Source organism: Pseudophryne corroboree, chromosome 5 (assembly GCF_028390025.1).
Source record: "Pseudophryne corroboree isolate aPseCor3 chromosome 5, aPseCor3.hap2, whole genome shotgun sequence".
Classification (NCBI taxonomy): Eukaryota; Metazoa; Chordata; class Amphibia; order Anura; family Myobatrachidae; genus Pseudophryne; species Pseudophryne corroboree.
In genome coordinates, this window is record NC_086448.1 from 223,899,583 (window position 1) to 223,908,599 (window position 9,017).

A 9,017-nucleotide genomic window follows, 5' to 3' on the forward strand; every position below is an offset into this window, starting at 1 on the left:
CCGGCTGTCTCATGTCGTCAACCGACTTTTGTAGCGTGCTGACACTATCCCGTAATTCCATAAACAAAGCCATCCATTCTGGTGTCGACTCCCTAGGGGGTGACATCACCATTACAGGCAATTGCTCCGCCTCCACGCCAACATCGTCCTCATACATGTCGACACACACGTACCGACACACAGCAGACACACAGGGAATGCTCTGATAGAAGACAGGACCCCACTAGCCCTTTGGGGAGACAGAGGGAGAGTTTGCCAGCACATACCCAAGCGCTATAAATATATATAGGGACAACCTTAATAAGTGTGTTCCCTTTATAGCAGCTCAAATATTATAAATATCGCCAATAAGTGCCCCCCCTCTCTGTTTTTACCCTGTTTCTGTAGTGCAGTGCAGGGGAGAGTCCTGGGAGCCTTCCTCGCAGCGGAGCTGGGCAGGAAAATGGCGCTGTGTGCTGAGGAGAATAGGCCCCGCCCCCTTTTCGGCGGGCTTCTTCTCCCGGTTTTTTTGGAACCTGGCAGGGGTTAAATACATCCATATAGCCCCAGGGGCTATATGTGATATATTTTAGCCAGAATAGGTATATTACATTGCTGCCCAGGGCGCCCCCCCCAGCGCCCTGCACCCTCAGTGACCGCTGGTGTGAAGTGTGCGGAGAGCAATGGCGCACAGCTGCAGTGCTGTGCGCTACCTCATGAAGACTGAGACGTCTTCTGCCGCCGGTTTCTGGACCTCTTCTCTATTCGGCATCTGCAAGGGGGTCGGCGGCGCGGCTCCGGTGACCCATCCAGGCTGTACCTGTGATCGTCCCTCTGGAGCTAGTGTCCAGTAGCCTAAGAAGCAAATCCATCCTGCACGCAGGTGAGTTCACTTCTTCTCCCCTAAGTCCCTCGTTGCAGTGAGCCTGTTGCCAGCAGGACTCACTGAAAATAAAAAACCTAACAAACTTTTTCTAAGCAGCTCTTTAGGAGAGCCACCTAGATTGCACCCTGCTCGGACGGGCACAAAAACCTAACTGAGGCTTGGAGGAGGGTCATAGGGGGAGGAGCCAGTACACACCACCTAGTGGTCAAACTTTTAAATTTTGTGCCCTGTCTCCTGCGGAGCCGCTATTCCCCATGGTCCTGACGGAGTCCCAGCATCCACTAGGACGTCAGAGAAATATATATATATATATATATATATATATGTATGATATGTAAGTACAGGCAGGGCTGAAGGTATATTTTATGAAATTAAATGTTTATAATTTATTGGAATATATATTAGATGTGGACTAGGCACAGGGGTGCTTCACATTGTGGCCTATTGTGGAGCAGCATAGAAAACGGAGAGAGGGGGGCTATATGGGATCAGTGGCTGCTGTCAGTGACCATTGTGTGAGGCACTGACAGCCCTGACAGAAACTTCTGGAGGAGTCGCGAGCGCCCGAGCACCCACGAGAGCGCTATGTTGGCTACTAACCAGGGGGGAGCAGCGCGCGGCTTAGGCAGGAAGGGAACAGCACGAGCCGTGATTCAGAGGAGTATAAATATAGCTCCTCGCCGGCTATTAGACAGTCTGCTGTTACCCCGGGTAGTGTGTGCATATGGTCTCCAGCGCATCGCTAAAGGAGCGGCGCTGGCGCTGCGGGGATCATATAGCATACCGGCACCGGGCATACCTGCTGATAGAATCTGAAAAGCTGGGGGTGAGCTTTTGGGGCGTGGAGCTCCCTATATTGCTCTGGCTGGGCCACCTTGGGGCATCACCACCTTACATTTACTTTTAACACTTGTATCACATTGTGTTTGTTTTATATTTATGTAGCTTTTTTCACATATTTTTTACACTTCTAACACTGCTCAGCTAAACTTCACATTCTAACACTTTACTGCTGTCCTCTTCTTTTCTTTTACATTCAGCAGCCTCTTTCATTTGCTTAACACTGATCTTTCACTCCTATCCTTTTTTCTGTGTGATGCCCTGGGGTGGTTTGGCTGGGGTGGTCTGGGGGTGCTCTGCGTCCCGGAGGTGAACCCCTATAGTGTTAGGGACCTGTCTGATGAGGTCACCATGAAGCAGGTGGGCAGGCTCATATACTGGCCAATATATGCCAAGAACCTCAAATATTATATTATGGTTATAATAATTTTAATGGGGTATGGTGCACCTGCACCCTTTGTTCCTATATTGTAGTATTACAGTACTTAGTCCCAGCAAGGTAGCACATCCCATTATAATAAGATAGGGTGTGCAGTCCAGGCCCCGTTTCCATATAGTCTATATTATGTGTGTGTATACACACCTGAGGGATTGGGACAGCCCTCATCTCTGGATTAGCACCCCACCCACTGCCTCTCAGGCTTTTAAACAGGGAACCAGCACATTCTGACTGCACAAAAGACATAGGTATGATCCTTTTAATTATATACAAAATCAGTTTGGGGATGAGCTTTTGGGGCGTGGAGCTCCCTATATTGCTTTCGCTGGGCCACCTTAGGGCATCACCACCTTACATTTACTTTTAACACTTATATCACATTGTGTTTGTTTTATATTTATGTAGCTTTTTTCACATATATTTTACACTTCTAACACTGCTCAGCTAAACTTCACATTCTAACACTTTACTGCTGTCCTCTTCTTTTCTTTTACATTCAGCAGCCTCTTTCATTTGCTTAACACTGATCTTTCACTCCTATCCTTTTTTCTGTGTGATGCGCTGGGGTGGTTTGGCTGGGGTGGTCTGGGGGTGCTCTGCGTCCCGGAGGTGAACCCCTATAGTGTTAGGGACCTGTCCGATGAGGTCACCGTGAAGCAGGTGGGCAGGCTCATATACTGGCCAATATATGCCAAGAACCTCAAATATTATATTATGGTTATAATAATTTTAATGGTGTATGGTGCACCTGCACCCTTTGTTCCTATGTTGTAGGATCAAATTGCTACAGTAATAACATACTGCTTAAAGGAGACAGTTGCAATAAGTGTCAAGGAGACATAATATTTCTTCAGTCCAAGGAGAGACAGAAGCAGCACGCAGCATGTGTTGTGATTAACTTAAGCTAAATTTGCCTATTCATTAACTTCCAGATCCATTTGTTTAGGATATACTAACAGAATTATCCCAGGATCAGTTATAAGATAATTTTAAGGAATAACACTGAAGACTTAAAGCCTTCTGTTTATTTATATATAAGGAAGACATTACTTGGAGATGGACACACTTAATATATCTTAATATATTTGGTATAAATTGTTTAAGGTATATGAAATTTTTTTTTTTTTTATTAAGGCCCTATTTGTGCACAGCAGGGTTAAGAGTACCTGGGAAACTCATTCTCAACTGAGGATAGGAGAGTTTTTTTGTATTGCATGCAAACTAACATGTATAGTAGTGGTGGGAATATTGGTGAAAGTATTACTTTCTTTATGTCTAACTAAATGTATTAATGTACAAGTTTTAAAGTGTTATTGCATAATTAAATTACAATACTTACCGTCATACTTGTCGTTTGAAGAAGATCTGTAAAGTCTGAAGGAAGAGAACAGGTATTATATTAAAGGTGTAATTTGAACACACACTTACACCCATACAATTCAAAGGAGGCTTACCCAGGCAAGCCTAAGTAAACAATTAGCTTGGGTGGAGGCACATAATAGTACACATAGTGATCCCTGTATCTGTAGAACTTAATAAGGTAGTAAGGAGGGGTTACATGTGTTTCAAACATATATCCTTTTATAGGTTGTCTCGGCGCATCTGACATGGTTTTGCACAGTGCAAGTGTACTACCTGACAGCGCCATGGTTAAGCCCAGCCCCCATTTCAAGCCCTAACTCCTGGCACTGATGCAATTAAGCCCCACCTCCCAGTGATTTCACACTTGAAGCTGGCTGTTTCCCCCTGCCTTCGTGGGATGACAATGGGGCATGGCCTCATGGCAGATCATGTCTGCTGCTGCAGCCCATTACGTTGGGGCCTGAGTCTATAAAGGATCAGGTACCCGGTGCCTATGTGTAGAGTGGTGACCATTTTAGCTGTGGCCGTGGGATGGGAGGAGGGCCGTGGTACCCTGGCATTAAGGAGGGTGCGAGGTACTGCCACGAGGGCATAATTAATGTAAGGGGCAGAACCCATCAAGTAAAAGGACCATTTGAAGTGCCCCACCGTCTGTAAGAAGGGTAAAAGTCCTGTTATATAGAGAGCCCCCTCCAATTGCCCCTAGATAGGATGGTAAGCACCTGATAGAAACATGAAGTTGCCTCATGCAAGTGGCTGCAGCTGGAGTAACAGAGCCTGCAGTTTCAGGGAGATACCCCTAGCAGAGGACCAGAGGGGGAGAACTTTGGGCTGTTATATGCCTGCAGTGAGAAGAGTGTGTGCAGTGGTGAGAGCTCCTATACAGTGTGACCTTCTTCAACAGACTCAGTGAGTGCTGCCTGGTGCCAAAGTGGAAGATGTGAGATCTCCTCTGAAGAGACAGCCCATGTGTGAGAGGGGGAGTGTATATGTGATGTATAATGCGCGATCCCTGATTGATAGCCCCTGTAGTAGTGAGGGAGGGGTCATTGCAAGATGGCAGCGAGTCTAGATGGGAGTTATGCTAAAAACCTCAGTAACCATATACTTAGTGGAAGAGCCCAGCAGTGGAAGGGTTTAAGGCCTGCATAAGGTGAAAGTAGACTAACAAGGGAGAAAAAGAAGGCTCTTGTGTGGGCACACTCTTTACAGGAAAGAAGTTCCTATAATGTAAATCAGAGAATGTTTAAAACATAACTTTTATTGGTAATAATATAAGCACAATTTACCCATCTAAATGATCCATGAAGAAATAAAGAATTAGATTTTTTTTTTTAAATGTTCTGGTCTCTTTATTCCAAAGAGTGATTGGAAAGGTTGTAAACACAGAATTGTCATACCACCCTTTCCCCTGACCAGTACAGATTGCTGTATTAATAGGACCGAGGAATGGTCAAAGCATTAATATGTAGATATCCAACTATGATCACTTGTGTTAAGTGATTATATATATGCTGTTAAGTGGTCACCAGACTCTAGCACCTGAATCGTTCGACAAATACCATAATTGTAAATGGAGAAAACATTGAACTGCACTGAGCATTTACTGACTGGATGAGGAGATATGGGAAAGAAATAGTGGCGATACTGCTGTTGGCGTGTTCTTCTCACACAAAGAGGAAGCAAATTCCCACTCTACAACACCAGGTATTCACAGGCAGTCTTCCTTCCTGGTACTAACCCGGCCCAACGCTGTTTAGCTTCCAAGATCGGACGAGATCAGGCGATGGCAGCGTGGTATGATACTAGAGGATAGTATGATCAGCACGCCAATGAGAGTGCACCTATATAGGAAATAATTCAGTAGGAAATGATAGGAAGAAATAGGAAGAAGGGGGGAAGTGAAAGGATAAGTAAGAATAGGTGGATCTGCTTTCCACGTTAGGCACGGTTCAGCAGCACCCACATTCGTGGCTCTGTGCTCCGTGAATTGAGGATGAGAGTCCACGAGACAGATAAGGAAGTGGAATTGATTCTAGGTTGGTATTCTACGTAATTGGGGTTATAACCCAAAATTAGAAATAAAATTAATAACACAGAATACTGCTGTGAGTAAAGTCAGTCTCAGAAAATGATCACCACAGTAAATAAGTAAGATGGACAGTCGGCCCGCAAATACTGTCATTAGAATCCCCCTCGGGAGTATAAGTTATCACAAAGTGCAATAATATCAACGCAAGGAAAAAATATATAGATAATGGATGAACATAGGCATGTGTGTTATATGCACAAAGCATCTTGTCAAGAAATGCAATGCCAGTGTTTACATGCTACCAAATCAACAAACAATGTAGATCAAATGTTAGGAAAGAAACAATATGACACAAATTCCTGATCCTGAATAGGAAGAGAAAGCAGCTAATCTGTGATTTGAAATGAGCCTGACAGATGATATTTGTCAGGTACCACACAACAAAATAATGAATAATAGCACAAATAATAAGAAATGGTAATGTGCTGGCCACTGTTGGGGGCTAAAATTATAGCCCGTATCAGAGGACAAGACTCGCATAGAAAGGAAATAATAAACTCTAATAAGCAATTAATAAATATGCATTAATAATATGCCTGAGTGTGATATTACTGCCCATGTGAACACAGAGCAGTGAGGGCTTACGACACTCCAATCAGCAGGCAGAGGAATGAATCAGTGCATGGTCAGGTGCAAAGAGCTGGCGCCGTGCAGTCACTCCATGTATGGACCCCCGTGTGGAAGACGCGTTTCGCCCGTTAGGGCTTGTTCACTTCCGGGTTTGGAGGTATGGGTATGGGGACGGATATTTATGAGCAGGTTAATTGGTACGTAATTTTTTTTGGGGGTGGTGGGAGCACCTCTATGTTTTCAATACTACCAATGAGAAATACACTACACATGTGACATTGTAACTAAGGTATATTGATGACATATTCATTATTTGGAACAGAGAAAAAGGTCTCCTTATGGACTTTATCAAACTCCTCAACACCAATGATCTCAATATCACATTGACCCACACCATCAGCTCAGAGACGGTCCCCTTTCTCGATCTCAATATTTACAAATCTGACACAGGTTTTCTGGAAACTGAATTATATCGCTCATGCAGCGTCTCCGCCCGCCGCGCTTGCTATTGGTCTGACGTACCAATTAAACTGCTCATAAATATCCGTCCCCATACCCATACCTCCGAACCCGGAAGTGAACAAGCCCTAACGGGCGAAACGCGTCTTCCACACGGGGGTCCATACATGGAGTGACTGCACGTCGCCAGCTCTTTGCACCTGACCATGCACTGATCCATTCCTCTGCCTGCTGATTGGAGTGTCGTAAGCCCTCACTGCTCTGTGTTCACACGGGCAGTAATATCACACTCAGGCATATTATTAATGCATATGTATTAATTGCTTATTAGAGTTCATTATTTCCTTTCTATGTGAGTCTTGTCCTCTGATACGGGCTATAATTTTAGCCCCCAACAGTAGCCAGCACATTACCATTTCTTATTATTTGTGCTTTCATTCATTATTTTGTTGTGTGGTACCTGACAAATATCATCTGTCAGGCTCATTTCAAATCACAAATTAGCTGCTTTCTCTTCCTATTCAGGATCAGGAATTTGTGTCATATTGTTTCTTTCCTAACATTTGATCTACATTGTTTGTGGATTTGGTAGCATGTAAACACTGGCATTGCATTTCTTGACAAGAAGATCCTTTGTGCATATAACACACATGCCTATGTTCATCCATTATCTATATATTTTTTACCTGCATTGATATTATTGCACTTTGTGATAACTTATACTCCCGAGGGGGATTCTAACGACAGTATTTGCGGGCCGACTGTCCATCTTACTTATTTACTGTGGTGATCATTTTCTGAGACTGACTTTACTCACAGCAGTATTCTGTGTTATTAATTTTATTTCTAATTTTGGGTTATAACCCCAATTACGTAGAATACCAACCTAGAATCAATTCCACTTCCTTATCTGTCTCGTGGACTCTCATCCTCAATTCACGGAGCACAGAGCCACGAATGTGGGTGCTGCTGAACCGTGCCTAACGTGGAAAGCAGATCCACCTATTCTTACTTATCCTTTCACTTCCCCCCTTCTTCCTATTTCTTCCTATCATTTCCTACTGAATTATTTTCTATATAGGTGCACTCTCATTGGCGTGCTGATCATACTATCCTCTAGTATCATACCACGCTGCCATCGCCCGATCTCATCCTATCTTGGAAGCTAAACAGCGTTGGGCCGGGTTAGTACCAGGAAGGGAGACTGCCTGTGAATACCTGGTGTTGTAGAGTGAGAATTTGCTTCCTCTTTGTGTGAGAAGAACACGCCAACAGCAGTATCACCACTATTTCTTTCCCATATCTCCTCATCCAGTCAGTGAATGCTCAGTGCAGTTCAATGTTTTCTCCATTTACAATTATGGTATTTGTGGAACGATTCAGGTGCTAGAGTCTGGTGACCACTTAACAGCTATATATCCACTTAACACAAGTGATCATAGTTGGATATCTACATATTAATGCTTTGACCACTCCTCTGTCCTATTAATACAGCAATCTGTACTGGTCAGGGGAAATGGTGGTATGACAATTCTGTGTTTACAACCTTTCCAATCACTCTTTGGAATAAAGAGACCAGAACATTTTAACATTTTTTTCTAATTCTTTATTTCTTCATGGATCATTTAGATGGGTAAATTGTGCTTATATTATTACCAATAAAAGTTATGTTTTAAACATTCTCTGATTTACATTATAGGAACTTCTTTCCTGTAAAGAGTGCGCCCACACAAGAGCCTTCTTTTTCTCCCTTGTTAGTCTATGTACTTTCTGGCTCTGGGCGCACCACCAACGAGAACAGCATATAGGAGAAAATCACAGATATTTTCTCGCTCCTGTTACTAAGGGTAATTAATTGTCCGATTTTGTTTTTTCCGTTTATACACTTTATTACATTTTGTGACCTGTGCCCGATCGCCCTATGTTTTGTCATAAGGTGAAAGTAGTCAGCACGTCAGATGAAAGGTTCCTGGATAGTGGGATATGTAACAGCGGCAGAGTCAATGGAACAGAGAATGTTAGCATGCCTTAAGAAGGTGTACAGTATGTGGGGTGACAGAAGTAGAGATGGTCCCTGTGTCTTGGGATGTTTCCATACGTTAGAAGTCTCCCATGGGGATTGAGGCGAGTGCAATGAACTTTGAATTTGGAGTCCCCTGTATGCTCTACGATGTAATTGTTGGACTGACATGCTATGTAACTACTGTAACCAGCGACACTGGGTGTCTGCTGTCTTTTCACTGCTGTGACACGTGCCTAAGACTGTGCTGGGGGTGTGATCGTTTGGAGTGGAAATGAAACAATACCTAAAGCTATATTTGGGTACCCCAAGTATGTGTACCACAGTACAATAGGGTTTCACACAAGTTTCTGAACTGAGCACGTGCAAT

General features: G+C 43.7%; 2 pseudogenes; one reads left to right on the top strand and one right to left on the bottom strand.

The window, feature by feature from the left end:
• Positions 1 to 5,198: 5,198 nt before the first annotated feature.
• On the bottom strand, positions 5,199 to 5,317 carry LOC134931652 (5S ribosomal RNA; annotated as a pseudogene).
• A 2,424-nt stretch (positions 5,318 to 7,741) lies between these two features.
• On the top strand, positions 7,742 to 7,860 carry LOC134929754 (5S ribosomal RNA; annotated as a pseudogene).
• Positions 7,861 to 9,017: the final 1,157 nt, after the last annotated feature.